This window comes from Nestor notabilis, unplaced genomic scaffold, assembly GCF_000696875.1.
Source record: "Nestor notabilis isolate BGI_N333 unplaced genomic scaffold, ASM69687v1 scaffold13305, whole genome shotgun sequence".
In the NCBI taxonomy this organism is placed as follows: Eukaryota; Metazoa; Chordata; class Aves; order Psittaciformes; family Psittacidae; genus Nestor; species Nestor notabilis.
The window spans coordinates 37,568-53,319 of NW_009929848.1; positions in this window are offsets into that span (position 1 = coordinate 37,568).

Sequence of the window (15,752 nt, forward strand, 5' to 3'; positions counted from 1 at the left end):
TCTTTTTTCTAGAGAAGGTACTGGTGATTTTACTGTTTTATTAAAGCAGAGATAAATAGTAGGATATCTTAAAATATTTAGCATTGTATTCACTGTGCTCTCCTTGAAACAGATAATAAAGTTTCCATTGACTTTAGCCTGGAAGAAAACTAGGTTAGCATGGAGGGTGTTAAAAGCAGCACTTTGAACTTGCACATTTTACATTGATATCCCAAATGGAGATTTTAAAATAAATTTTAACTCACAGGATTTCAGATGTTAAGAAATAAATGAAACTTTCACCATTGCACTGAATGAACTAGATAGCTTCAAGCAGTGTTAAATTTTTAACAGCTGAATGTGGATGTAGGTAAGACATCTAAAGACAGACTTGCCCCCTTCCCTCTCTCTGTAGAATTGGATTCATGGACGGTTGGCTTATGAATAAGGAGCTATACAGTTTATCTGAAAACACGGCAAATTAGCCAAAATATTTTTTTATGGCATAAGCCCACTTTTAATAACTATTTATCTATTATTGTTAAAATAAAAGCTTTATCTTCTTATTTTCACTGAATTGCACTTTGCCTTGGGTTTAGTTTTATTTATTGAAGCTTTTTTGATTTACTGTTTAATATTACCTCAGAATTCTAAAAAGGCTATTGTATTTGCATCAGTTTTTAAATAAGATTGTCATTCAATGACATTTTATATATTTCCTGATCTTGATAAATTAAATAGTAAATTTTGTATTTGTTAAATGAAAGCATTGCACTGTATTTATGAAATAAGCTCTGATCATTTTAAAACTTTTCTTCAATGATATTTTGCTGTTCTTTTGTCTTGCCCTGTAATCCAGCAAATCTTTTTTTATCTCCATCATTGTTTTGTACCGTACAAAAGAAATCTGGTTTGTATAAACTTGTTCATTACTAAGTATCTATTTTTATGTATTAGAATTGTGCAGTCATTAAATCAAATATTTAAATTTCTGGCCTCACTTGTTTAATTTCAGACTTCCAGAATTGATTGTAATGGATTTAAAAACAAGATCAACCTATTTGCTTTTGTCTTATTTTTCTTACGCGCAGTTTTCTTTGCAGTAACAGTTTTGCTAAAATACTGCATATCCTGCTGGAAAAGATAGTTTCAGCTACCAGACATACACCCAGTAGTATTTATAGTCAAAACTACAGGTGTTCCAGTGCATAACGTGGTGTAATAGTGCTGTAAAATAGCATGGATCCTCAGCTTGATTTTACTTCTTTATTTCCTCAGTTGCAATATTACTTTGAGGTACAAGGAGAGACAAAGCCAAGTTCCTGTATGTTTTCTCTTTTCTGTCTAATTTTAACACTAAAATCGGGAGGGGCAGGTAACAGGAACACCATGCTTTCTCATGGACACAGGTCCTGATCACAGGAGTAGTATCTGACCAGATTAAAACTTGCTTCTTGTCTCCTTTGTACCACTCCAAATTACCTACAGATGGCAGCAAAGATGAGGATTGAAACCACTTAATTAGATGCTAGATTTTCCTTAGAGGAGACAGGTTGTATATCGCAAATAATTGCAGATTCACAAAATCAGTAAATACAAATTTCCTTCTAGCAAACGGATATGGAGGAGAGAGGAACAGTTGGTTTTGTCTGTTGGGTTTTAAAAATGCTTTCTTTTTCCATTAAGAGTTCCCTAACATCTTGTTATTGTCAATTGGAGACTGCCAAAGCCTCAGGGAGAGGAGACCTATTGTTACTGATCTCTGAACAGTCAATAGCCTCAAGACTGATATTTAGAAAGAGGTTATAAAACCTAGATTGCTTTGTCCTGTTCCATCTAGGGATCAGTTGGCTGGGGCTTAAAGTTGAAATTGATTATTTTGGCCAGAAGTGGTAAGGTTCCTTCTCTGTAGTTGTAGTTGGTGGTGGTACTGGTTGACTTGCTCCAAAAGCAAATGCTGTATCTGTTGTTACTTTTACATAGCTCAGGACCGTCCCCTGAAAAAACTGAAATATCTTGAAGGTCCCTCAGATCTTCTATTTCAATGTCCTGACTGGTTGACTCTAAGAGCATGTGTTTTACCTTCTAGAGCACCTAGTTCTCTTCCAAGAAGGTTTCTTTTTTTGTTTGGGTGAAGTAATTTTCAGTTCTGTTTGGATTTGTTTTGCTTAAGGATCTTGTTGTTGAAGTTCCTTGCGCTTTTAAAGATTCAGTCTAGGAAAATCATAACGGGATGGTTTCAACTACCACAGCTGTTTTTCTTGTGCTGGAAATGTTCTAATTCATAGTCTGGTGGGTTTTGTTGTTAAATTAATCAGCAGAAAATGGGCCCTCAAAGATCTGCACTTTTCAAATTGATTAAATTCTTACTAAAATCTTTAAACCTCAATAGCTTTATGTGACAGGGGAACGGTATTGCACGGGTTATTATAGTTTGGTATTGTTAGTGCATTCATAAGTGTAAAATTGATATTAGATTCAAAAATAGCTTTTTTGATGAACTACGTATGGAAAGAACTCTGAGGTCAAAGAAAATGGAGAGATTTTGTCACTGAGGATCTGATAGAGTACTTATTCATTAGGCTCTGAAAGGGTAGCAGAAATTAATGTAAGTTAGGCAGCACCTTACATGAGTTCAGTTCTAGACTCTTCTGCAGTACTAATGTTAATATTTATATGAGTAAGAATAGGATAGATACATTAATTGTTTTACTGCATGTTTCAGGAGTTTATGTTCTACCATAGCAAGGTTTCGTTTGCCATTTTTCTCTTTATCAATTTTTATGATTTTGTATGTGTAGAGTGATGAATAGACTTCATGCAATGTTTGCTTCCCATGATAGTTGTTCTAGATTATGTAGATGTATGATGGTCAGGCTTAATTTATGGGCTTCGTGTGTATATGGTGTTTTAACTCTATAGCATGCTTTCATATTAACCACAAGAAATGCATCTGTTCTCACAGGGTCCTTAATATCTTTACACTAGCATCTCTGATGGCTACCACACTATGGATAATAGCAATCCAGGCTCTGCTGTCCTCTGTAGGCATAAAAAAAGGCATTATCAGAACAGAACTGTTCATATCTATGTGTAAATTATTCAAACCATCTTGTCAATGGGTGAGTTTACTCGATGTACGTTCAGTCTCTTTGCTCTAGCAGAAAGCTTGAATATTCATTTATTTTGCTATTCATTTTGTGTTGGCAGCAATACTGTGGGAGGCAGGAACTGTGTTTTGTCCACTGGAAAATCGATCTAGCTGGATATAAAGTAGCCAAAGCACAGTCATTTTGAAAACAGTCTGGTTTAAACTTAAATCCGTGGGTCTTGGTTTTGGTTGCCTTCTGGTAATTTTAAGTAACCTCACACACAATTTATTTTCAAGGACTGTGCTGGCAACATGTATATTGCTTGGGGGGTTTAATAGTTGGCCTTGATTAGTAGAAAGAAATGGGTACATTGGCGAGTAACATATGCCACAGTGAGCAGAGAAGGCACTTAACTATGTCATCTCACTCATCTGCTTTATAGAGGGATCTTTAACCAGATCTTTCTGGATTCCAAGATGGAGGAGTATCCTACTCAGATTTTAAAATTCCCTGACAAGACATGTTCAGTGATACTAAATAATAATTCTTAAACATTTCACTTCATTAATAGAGTAATAAATGAATCATGGTGAATAAATGTGACCTGTGTAAAACAGAGATGAACACAGCAAAGATTTGGTCAGTTGTGGAAGAGAAAAATCTACTTTCTGATATAGTAATTCTTTTAAATTGCTTTTTAGTTGTAGAAATCTAATTGCCTTAACTGGTGAAGTTTAATTTTTTCTAGTGATTAGTATCTTAGAGAGTTTAAGAACTGAAATTATTTTTCTTTAATTCAATCACCATGTAAGATAAAGCTAAAACTTGAGTAAACTGTAATATTTTCCCGTGTGCATCACTGTCTAGTGCTTACTGCATTGTCTAATTGAAATGAATAATATGTTCCGCATCACTTTTCTTTCAGAATTCTAATATTTCTGTCAACTTTTACAATGAAAGAAAAGCTTTCCTAAACATTGAAAGCACTTGGTATTCATTCAGAATGCAGCTTTTGAAGGAGTAACATACATCTATTCCTGTTGCAACTAAACAACCTCATTGCTTTTTGTTTTGGGTGGTTTTGGTTTAGGATTCAGAATCTATTCAATATCCTATTTGTGCATATTGGTTGACATGTATTAACCTATTACCCCAAATGGCACATTCTGGAAGATGAAAACTCATTCCAGTACCCAGATTTTTTACTGAAAATCTGTGAAAAAGGATCCAAGTTAATATTTTCTTTCTTTGCTCTGTTAGTTGCCAGACAGGGGCTGAAATCTCCTAAGGTATTACAACCAAGCTGTGTTTGAATTGCCTAGGGGATGTTTAGACTTGTCCTGTTGATCATCTCCGAGCACATGCTTGCCCAGTTTCTACTGGTGATGGGTTTCACATGCTGACAGATTTTTTTAGCTGTGTTTCTTACACTGAAATATTCAATACCCATGAATTCTTGCTTTCAAAAAGTGAACTCAGTTTCTTCAATAGTCTGTGCTGTTGGCCAAGAGCTCACAGGTACAGAAATAAATTCTCCATGAAATGAGTTTAGAAGACCCAGTTTTGTTTTCCTATACTTGATTTAAGAGTTTAACATCATCCTATAATCCAAGCTGATCAGGCAGCACCAACTCAGCTGTGCTGAGAGCTGTCTTCTGTTTCTCATTCCATGTTTTTTTGTTTGAACTACTGTAGGCATATAACCAAAACCTAAGCGACGCAATAGGAGGGAGTATTTATATTAAAGCAATAGTGTTGGAATTTGAGCTTTTAGCTTGAATTCCCATCCTCATTTGCTAGCTGTAGTTGTGTGGTTTTCATGTGTAACTGTTCACAATGGGTACACTGCAACTGTGAATCTGAAGGTGTAGCTGCTTGTGTCATGTTTCATATCATTAGTTGTTCAAAAATAAAAATGAGCTTCCTGGGTTTACCTTCCTTGTCTATGGGGCACCAACTGATGCATTGAGGCTTCTATATTTTATGGCGCAAAGGTACTCTCAGTTTATCTTTTGCCCTTGAATTTCTTCTTGATTTATTTGCTAACTTTATTAGTAGAGCTTATTAATTATATATGACATAAGCACAGATGTTATGCTTAATCATGCATTCAGTTAGCATTTTCATACTTGTAGGTGTACCATGAAGAAGAAATTACTGCTTTCACACAGCACAGCCAATCCCTGGCTAGTTTCTCCCGTCATTACTTACAGCAACAATCTGCATTCTTTGCGTAGTGACGCAGCCTTTCAGTATGCTCAAGATCTACTGCTGTCAGAATAAAATGTATATATAATGGTAGAATGATAAGAAATGGAAGCTTTCATGTTGAATTTCCCTAGATTACAAAATTATTCATCCTTTAGGCTATTTGTGACAAATTCTGACACATGCACTTTTTTCTTAACTAGACCTCAGTTTTATTTTATATTTATCAAGACATAGGATAACTTATGGGAATTTTAGCAGAAATTTTAGAACTGAGTTGTCACTTACTTAGATGTATTATTTGGCTACGTCTCTTGGCAGTCCTTATCCTAGCTACATGCAATGTCAGTCCTCTGTTTGCAGCACATTTTCATAAACCAAAGTTATTCCAATATTAATGAAGAACACACAGATAAAGCTGCCAAGAAGGATAATGAGGTGTTGTGTGTCAAGGGTGCAACTTGTAAATGTGTCTTTGACTTAAAAATAAAAAAGACAAGGACTGGTTAAATGGTTCAAGGTAGTGACAGGGGAAAGCACGGAGAATCCCTATGCTTCATCTCTCACTTTTGAGGAGGTACACAGAGGCTACGAACTGAAGACAACCTTTCTGGGAGAAAAACCCCTATGGGATAACACTACAAGTTTCAGATCAGTCACTGTAAATTGATCTCCTCTTCCTTTTTCTTGCAGTTAGCTGCTTATTTGAATTACCTTAGAGATGTTTGCTTTTTCCCCTGTTGATCTTGTCATAGTCCATGCTTACTTAATTTCCAGTAGTGATAGGTTTCAGATTGTCAGGAATCAGATTTAAATTGAGCTCTGCTCATGAGAAATCAGCCAAGACTTGTCTTGGACCATATGAAATCCTGCTCTATTTGACAATATTTAGAAAGCTAAAGAGTTAAGAGTGTCTACCACAAGTCTGTCTAGGTGGACCAATGTTTAACCAAGCCTGATTCCAACGCTACTGGGGGATCTTGGTGTTTGCTCAGCTACTGCCACAGACACTGCTGCAGCAGCAGAGCCACAGCGGAGGCTGCTGGCATTTAGCAGAGCAGTGCCAGGGCATAGGAAGCTGACTGCCTCTTTGCAGAGGCTTCAGCCCTTCGCTTCAGCTCTCTAAAAGCTTCTCAGTTTTTCACTTTGGAGTACCACTTGTGGATGTCAGCCAGTGAATGTAGGCTTGATCCCAGCTGAAGCTCAGTGAATATCTTGCTGCTGTATTCCATGGTTGATTTCCTAACCTTGTTCTGCAGGTTGTGGTAGAAATTGGTAAGTGGATGTGAGATGTTGAAATGTAGGTTTATTACCAAATTGATAGGATTAGTAGGTCAAATACCAGTCATTTCTTTTGAAGAAAATAATTATGGGAAAAAAAGATAATCAATCTGCCTTTTTAGGGTTTCATTTTTCATGCTTTTCAGTATATAGACATACAGCTGTCATGAGAATGTTGTAAATGCAAAACCCCGATGTGCTAAACTTGTGCAATTAGCATTTCTCTTTAATTAGGTGCATGTAGGTATCTCTGCAATGACTTCACTCAGTTTGCACCCTGGTGTCTTTTTGGCTTAGGATTCAAAGGAGAAAACCAGATAGCAGAAGATTTCGGTGTTATGGGTGGATCTGATACTATCACCAAGTTGTCAGCCAGGTGGTGACTTTTTTTAAGCTTTTTCAATCAAGGCAGTTTTGGAAATGTGCAGTGTTGAAATCATAGCTTCGTTTGGTTTAATTATAGCAGATTAAAAGACAAAACATCTGCAGCAAACTCTGTCTTAGAGCTTTCTGTTAGTAATAGTAAAGAATTTTTCACATAGCTTATCAACCCTAGAAGCAGTGATATAAAAAGAATGTGGAAATGTATTGCTTAGATCAGAGCTTCATCACAATTATTGAATATGCATTGAATATGTTATATTGAATATAATAGTCCAAAGCAGCTAAATAGATGTCACATATTATCCTAACATTCAGTACATGCTGGGCATTAAATGTCCATTGTATCTTGTAAAACTGAGTAACAGCCTTTACAGTCTCCCTCAACTACTTTTTTAGCATAGGTGGATTGTGAGGAGAGAACCACAGAAAACACTGAGCTGCATATTGGCAACTTGCTTATAATGAAAAAACGTTTGTTTGGTTTTGTGTCTTGAAGGCAGTGGATGGATTTATTTTGGTGGTTTTATTGGTGGGGTTCCCAGACTGCCCACAAGCAGATCCCAGGAGGGCTTTGGCTGAAGGGAAATAAAAAACAAGAGGTAACTCTAGGGCAATGTTCTAGTTTGTAACTACTCCCTGCCTTCTGTGTTGCATCTAGCCAGTAGTGTAAGTAAGTGCTGATTTCACTAGTGACTTAGTTTTATAGAAAATGTGTGATTTTTGCAGTAAGATAAGCTAATCTACATAAAAAACTGTATTTGGTAAATTAAGTCTCCATAAAATACAGCTACAGGGTTTTGCATACTTAGTTATTCAAACCTTCAGCAACCCTCACTTGCATTTTCAGAACCTACCTGAGATTTTGGTTGCTCCAAATTGCAGATAAAATTTAATGGCTACTTTCGATTCATCAGCTTTGTGGGGAGAAATACTTGATTCACAAAGTGAGGGAGGTATCATGGCTTTCCATCCTTGCACTCAGGTGGTCAGAGCATTTATCGGCAATGGGGGAAGTGGCATTCAAGTCTTCTGAGGGCAGGATTTGAACTTGTGTTGCTGTAGCCCATAAGCTCCTAAATGTGTGATCTGCACCAGACAGAGGGATCCTGGCCCTCTCCTACTCCAGGTAAGCACACTGAGTTGGTCAGAGCACACAGTGTTCTTCCACCATCGTGGATACTGTATGAGCTCTAGCTTTTAATTTCTGTGGTGGTTCTTGTTAAACATCTCCAAGTGGAGTAAAAGCTCTATTTTGAATTCAGTGTGAACTGGGGCCTTCTGCTTCCTCACCTCAGGACAATAACCCATAGAATCATAGAATAGTTAGTGTTGGAAGGGACTTTAAAGATCATGGGGTTCCACCCCCACTGCCATGGGCAAGGGCACCTTCCCAGGCCTCAAAGCCCCATCCAACCTGGCCTTGAACACTGCCAGGGATGGGGCATTCACAGCTTCTCTGGGCAACCTGTGCCAGCGCCTCAGCACCCTCACAGGGAAGAATTTCTTCCTAATATCTGATCTAAACCAACCTTCTTTCACTTAAAGACATTGCCCCTTGTCCTGTCACTAATGCCCTTGTAAAAAGTCTCTCTCAAGATTTTCTGTAGCCCCCCTTTAGCTACTGGAACACTGCTCTAAGTTCTCCCTTGAGCCTTCTCTTCTCCAGCCTGAACAACCCCAGCTCTCTCAGCCTGTCTCCATAGGCGAGGTGCTCCAGCCCCCTGATCATCTTTGTGGCCTCCTCTGGACTCACTCGAGCAGGTCCACATCCCTCTTGTGTTGGGGGCCCCAGAGCTGAACACAGGACTGCAGGTGGGGTCTCACGAGAGCAGAATCACCTCCCTCAAACTGCTGGTCACACTGCTGTTGTTGCAGCCCAGCATGCATTTGGCTTTCTGGGCTGCAAGCGCACAGCGCCAGCTTACGTTGAACTTCTCGTCAACCACAAGTTCTTCCTCTCAGGGCTGCTCTCAATCCAGTCTCCCCCAGCCTGCATGGACAGAAGGGACTGAGAATGGAAAAGCACTCTGCAAAGTGTGGTAAGTCTGATAGCTAAAGTACCATCATCTTCATGTCTCAGTATGACATTTTCCTGAGCAATGTGCAAAAATAACAAGCCAGAAAGAACTTAGTGGCTGAAAATACAGAGAACATTGTGAAAGCCATCATGGCAAATTGTGTAGTTACTACATAGCACTAACTTCTTTTTTATTATTGAACTCAGAAAATGTCATGGTTTACTGTAATAGTAACACTATATTCTTTGGGCTGTATTTGGCACCTTCAAACAAGGCCTCTGAACCATCAAAGGGCTTTTTACCTAGAGATCCTGCCTTCTCTCTGGGGATGACTGGTGCAGAGTCAGGCTTTGAGCTGGAGAGCCACCAAGTGCATCAGGAAGGGAACATCTCCTTCCCGGACTCAACTGCCCTTCGCACCAGCTGTGGGGTTTATTTCCTCGTGCCAGTTTATTTGCAAACATTTTCTTGTGTGAAAGCAAGAGACCTTATCACCAATTCTTACTTACTGCTACTTTTCAATATCCCTTTCTGCATCCCACACTGTGTATAGTAAGTCTCTGTGAACAAGTGCAATTTAAGGCATCCTAAAATTTCCCCTTCTATTGCATATGGAGACGTTTGTAAATGTAATTTTTTAGTGGGTGTTTGCAGAAGCCATGTGAGCCAATGGATGCTTGTGAATGATTTCTAGGCCATTTTTTTTCTGGAGAATTCTGTTCTGGATTGCAGATCATTAAAGAAAGAAGTTTCATTGTTCAGTTTGATGTATTTTTTTGCAGGTTTTTGTTAGCAGAAAAAGCTTTGCTCTTCAGCTGCTGGAGAAGAGCATGCCTATGGCATTCTGAAATTATTTTCCTCATACAGGAATAGAGCATTTTGAACAAAATCACAAATAGGATTGAACCCCACCTGGATTTCCTGGCTTCTGAATCTCCGGTCTACCTGTTACCTGGTTTTGGTGGGTTTTTTTCATATAGATAACTGAAATATAGACAGTTTTGAAGAATACTGTGTTGAAAACTATACATTTGGAGTCTCCATAAAACTATGAATTTTTAATATGCTTCTTAAGCTGAAACTAATTCATTTTGATTATGAAGTTTCAAGCACTTTTACACTAACAGGTGTTGAGAACACTGTCGTTTGCATTATGAAGCATAGCGTGTTAAAGTCCTTATTGAAGCCCATGAAAATGCTCACTGATTTCAGCAGGTTTTGGATGAATCCCATATTTGCCAGCTTGTAAAAATGCTGTCAATATGCAACCCAAGTTTTGACTAGAAATTCCAGTTTGACAACCTGATTGGCAAAGACTTTAATACAACTATTTATACACAGACTAGTTTACAAAATATGTTCCCCAAACTTAACAACTTGTCTATTTATTGTTTCCTTATCTTTGAAAATCATAACTTTGTCTATAGAATTGCAATCTGCGCAATGAAAAGACATTTCTGAAGCTTTAATTTCTAATATTTTCTCCCTTTATCATGTTTGGATGTTTTGCGTTTATACCCAAAGCATAGAGCACACCAGAAACATATAAAGCTGTTATCCCCTCTGAATATTCCTAAATCACCTTATTATTAAGGTACTCTTAGGATATCCTTGAAACACAAATACCCTCAGTTTTAGCTGAGGTGGGTTTTTCCAGATATCAGAAGGTAACAAGTGCTTCTGTAGATTTTCCTCCCTGCCTTGAAGTACTACTACACCAAATATTATGCATCTTTTTCAAGGGACTTCTTATTCTTTAATGAACTGATTTTTGTTAAGACAAGTAAAATAGATTGAAATGCTCTTAAACTCTGCAGTGTGAGTCTGATCATAATCAGCTTCAGGAACACTGTGGTTCTGAGTATACCAAGAAGAAACATCATCAGAAAAGAAAATCAGCATGAGCAATTCCGCATCTGTTTCCTGTGGGTATTTATGCAGCATGTATTTAAACTTTTTTACATATATCCTATTCAGTAAGAATTAATAGTACCATAAATCAGCTGCTCTGCTTCTGCGTTAGGGCTGAATTGTGCCTAATTACTTTCTGATATAATTCCCTAGGTCCAGATGAAATTCTGCCTGAGGTGAGTTTGACCATTTCCTAACACAAACACTACGTGGCCATCTTCTGCATAATTACCCTGAGGGTGCAGCTGCTGCAGAGGGTACAGACCCAGTCACTAATCTTCAGGCAATAACCTGCATATGAACTTCCAAAACTTGTCTACTACTGAGTGTTTGAAGTTTTGAATGATCAGTCTGAACTGATCAAGTAAATCAATCTCCAAAATGCATAACCTCAGTTTCAGCACGTATGTGTTTGCGTTGGTATCTGAATTGATCACCTTTGACTTCATCAAAACCGTATTTTGTAAATACTTCTAAAACTAAAAGACTTCTTCAGTCTAATTTGGTTTTATTGATTCAGATGATTTTTTTTTTTATGGCACTAATCACTTAGTCTGTTGCTCTTTTTCCCTCCTTTTTTAACAAGAGATTAGGCATTGGCCAGTTGTCCTCTTAACATGTTGAAAAACTTTGATTCTGTCCAAGGCAAGAAATGCTGTTGATAGGTTGATATGGAATTCAGGTTCATTGCTCAGGTCATGTATATTGCCGGCAGCAAAAGCTGTGATTCACAGCGTTAGCAGAAAGACAGCTATTTATACAAGCAGAGCCATCCTAAAGGTGCGAGTTCATGCTGGGCAAGAATCCACCCCAAGCTTTTACCTCCACATTAAGCCCTCATTCTAACATGAAAGAAAATAAACACTATCAGAGGAGTGTGACAGTTAATAAATAAAAATAAAGAAATCTATGCTTAAAAATTCCTGAAAGGATTTCATCTATGGAAACATACCCAGTCTTGCATTATACATTTTTAAATCACTGTAAAATGTTTTTTATTCCTTTATCTAAAGCAAATTTACCACCTAATTACCTCACCTTTTAAGTATAGTTAATGCATTCTTGAAACACAGTAGAGATTCCACTTAATTTGGGGATTTGTGCATTATGGACATCAGACTGCTTATACTACAGAGCACCCAGGTATCTCTAGCACCCCTACATAAAGATGGGTTGCTGGACTCTGCCTCCCCTGGACCATCAGGTCTATCAGCAGGAGCTTTCTCCTGGCAGACAGCTGCACCTTTGGTCCCCATCCCAAGAGTTGCTCCCTTGGCAGCACTGCTGCACTCCTCCAAGTCTCCTGACAACAACCTGCAGGGGAAGGGATGGAGGTGACCCACCATGGCTGATCCAGGAAGGGGCCAAAGCCTCTGTGAGCTGGACTGGATGGGCAGCTGAAGGGACAAGCTCTTGTGGCAAGGCTGTCAGCCTGCCCTCTCTGTAACAAGGCTCTGCCAGCAGTGTTTGTGTGATTTGGCAAACACTGGGCACGCTTTAGGCAGGTGAAAATGCTATTTCAGACTTTCTTGAAGCACCTTTCCAATATTCTCACAGTGATGGCTTCCTGCAGGTGCTTCTCTTAAAGGCTACCAAACAGCTTACAGAGATGGAGAATTAAGTGAAACAAACCAGATTTTATTTTCTTTTTACCTAACAGTTCTTGCTGTGTGAATTTAGATTCACTTAGGCCTTGACTCTGACAGCAACTGCTCCTGAGTCTCCCATGAGCAAAGTATACTCGGCTGAGCCCCCTCACCAGGGTTCACACACTTTTCCTTCCTGCAGCTCCAGGACTTCCTGAGCAAGCACAGACAAACCAGGAGGAAAATGGCAAGCAAGGTAAAATACCCTTTTCTTTCCTTGTGCATTCCCAGGTCCTGTATTGTTACCAGTTCAGTAAGACCGCACGTGATCACAGGATTTAGAAGGTAACAAAAGACAATTCATCTATCAGGTGCCAAGAAAAGAAAAACCAACCCATCAAATGGAAATGGCTAATCTGACACATCAGCCACAGCACATGGTAGGAGCCTGCTCCTCCCTCTTGCCAATTTATCACTGAAGAGCAAAGCATCAGCATCTTGAGCAGCCTGTGGCAAGAGGCAGCATTGCATGCAAATCGTAAGGTCTTGGATATAGCAATGACTATGCAAGGATTTCATTAGCAAGGCCTGTCTTGTTTCCCTAAGGCTGGTTGTCATAGCAGACTTGCTAACAAATTTGATCTGACAGCTACGTATCTGATGCTAACTTACCCTTTCCTAAGCCCTTTTCCAGCCTACACAAACTTTCTGCAAAACCCAGATGGGGATCTAACTGCTGTTCTGCTTTTTCAAGCTTGCCTCCAAATTAGTATTATAAAAATCAAACAGGAAGGCAATGAAAATACTTCTTCCTGGGAGGGTACATGGTCTGGGGGAAAGTCAGTTAATGCAGAGATTAAGTGCAAAACTGATACATGCATGATAAGTCTGGATAATACAATTTGCAAAATGATACCATACTTCAGATGCAGGCTCTGATACCTTTTGCGTGTCTGCATTCTCTAGGGGTAGAGTCTCTTGTGGACCACTGAGATGCCAAAGTCCTTCTTTTCAGCAGCCACACTCAGTCTGTGGCTATGTCAACCAAAGCTAGTAAAGCATCTAATTATTAAATACCCACCTAGTAGGTTATTAAATTCACTAGTATTCTGTGACTGACGGTTGGTTACTAATGTCTCTAGTGCTTCCACTGCAGCTGGCATTTATATGAATAAAGATACAAATCTGGCTTTGAATCTAACTCATTTTATGCCATAAGCAAAAAATATGTTTGTGGGAACTTAATAGGACAATTTGCTTTCACATTACATGATACATCAGTTATGCAGGTATCCTGGGGGAAAAAAAATTCAGGTGTGTTTAATGGGCAAACATCTAAAGATACAAAGGTAATAATCTTTGTCATCTTGCAGTACTTCACTGAAATGCATTTACAAGGTAGAAAAAGAGTATGTTTCATGGAACTGTTCAATTATAACAATAATAGTGGACTTTATTAAAGGTGAGTTCTCATTCAAGTATGAAATTGCTGATTTGCAGAAGAAAATAACTTCCCTGGCAATCTTTGTGTAAAGTCCAAATGATAATTTAATGCTTCATAAGCAGGCTTTTCAGGCTTGGTGCAGAACACTCCAGCAGGAGTACAGGTCTGGATGAAAAGAATACGTAATAATTCCTGGTAAAATTCTGCAGACATTATCATTTCTGTTTCTATAAAATTATGGCTTCTTTTTTGTATTCTGAGAGATTTTTTCATAAAGTAATTACAGTTTTTAAGTTTCCTTCTGTTCTTTTTTTGTTGTTCACAGCCGTATGTACACCTTAGAGAGCAAGTGCGAGTGATTTGACAAGAAATGAGGCATTTCAGTGATGAAGTCACTGGCCTGAAGCTCTAAAGATCTGGACTCAGCACCCGGCTCTGTACCAGAGCTTTTGTGTGACTTAGAGCAGGCAGCAGCTGGTACCCAGGCACAGCCCTGCGGGGCATGTAGAGCAGACAGGACAAGTATGACATGGAGTGGAGCTCTCAGCAGGGCTTGGTGGCTCCACACTACCCCTCCTGCCAGCTGGAAGATGCAGCAGCAGCCCAGTCAAGCCCAGGGGCACTGAGCTGTGCCCGGCAGGACCACCACTGATGCTAACCCAGGTTTGGGCAGCCTCACCAGCATTCCACTGACCCGCCCCAGCTCCTGTTTAGCTGGTGAACAGACCCACACTCCTTGTGCAGGACACCCCCAGGAGCTGCAGACCCACACACAGCAGCACCCACCCACCCTCAGTGGGAGCCCCTTTAGCTCTGTCTCTCCCCCCAGGATTCATCCCAACTGCAGCAATATTCCACAGCCTTTCCCAAAGCTCCAGCAACACTCTTCTCAAAGCACATTTCATTGCAGCTCTGAGCTAAAGGGAGGCAGACACACATCTCTCTCTAATAAGGTAAACATTATTATTTTGCTTTTGGGCTAGTATGGCCAATCTATCCATCACAGATTTGATGATCTTCAAGGTCTTTTCCGACCTAGTTGATTCTATGATTCTTTGATTCCCTGAGTTGCATAGCTTGTGTTCAGCATGACTTTTGTAAACATCCATGTGCTTCCTTATCACTCTGTCTTGAAAGCCAACAGCCTTTACCTGGGAATTATGGTGTGTTGTCAATTTTCTCAAATGAGGCTGAAACAAGATTGGAAATTATCAACCCTACAGTAAACCAAATAATCTCCCAAGGCTTCAGTTTCCCCCTATGAAAAAGTGAGACCAATGTAGGGGTTTAGTGAAAGCTCTGGATACTGAAAGATGCCAGACAGTGGAGAACTGCAAAAGATGCCCTGTTGCTTGCTGAGCAGCCAGGTTACCTGACTAGTATTAACCTTCCTCAGAAACATTACATCTGGATGCAGATTATTATTTGTTCTAAGAACATATATGTATCTGAAAGGAATGATAGTGCACTGAGTGGAACAAAGATAATTCTGGTCTTAGAACGAACACCGCTGAGCTTTTAGCTGGGATAAGAGTGTCCTGATGCCAAAATAAACGCACTCTAGTTTTTCTTTGGCCTTCCTTTGGAAAACTAGCTGTGCACACACAGCTGCCAACTTCTGTTGGCTGGGTTGACACACTTCTTACAAATGCAGATGTAACTCAGCCAGTGATTACAATAGACTTTCTTTGCCTTTATATGGTTGTTTCATATTTCGCTGCATCTAGCTCAGCCTACTCCCAATTATGTCTTCATAGGTTAAGAAATAAGCTTTGTGGTTTTGGGCATCCTTTGTCATTTCTTAAAATAGCGTGGCACTGACACTTTTATGCTTAAGGGGTGCTAAAGC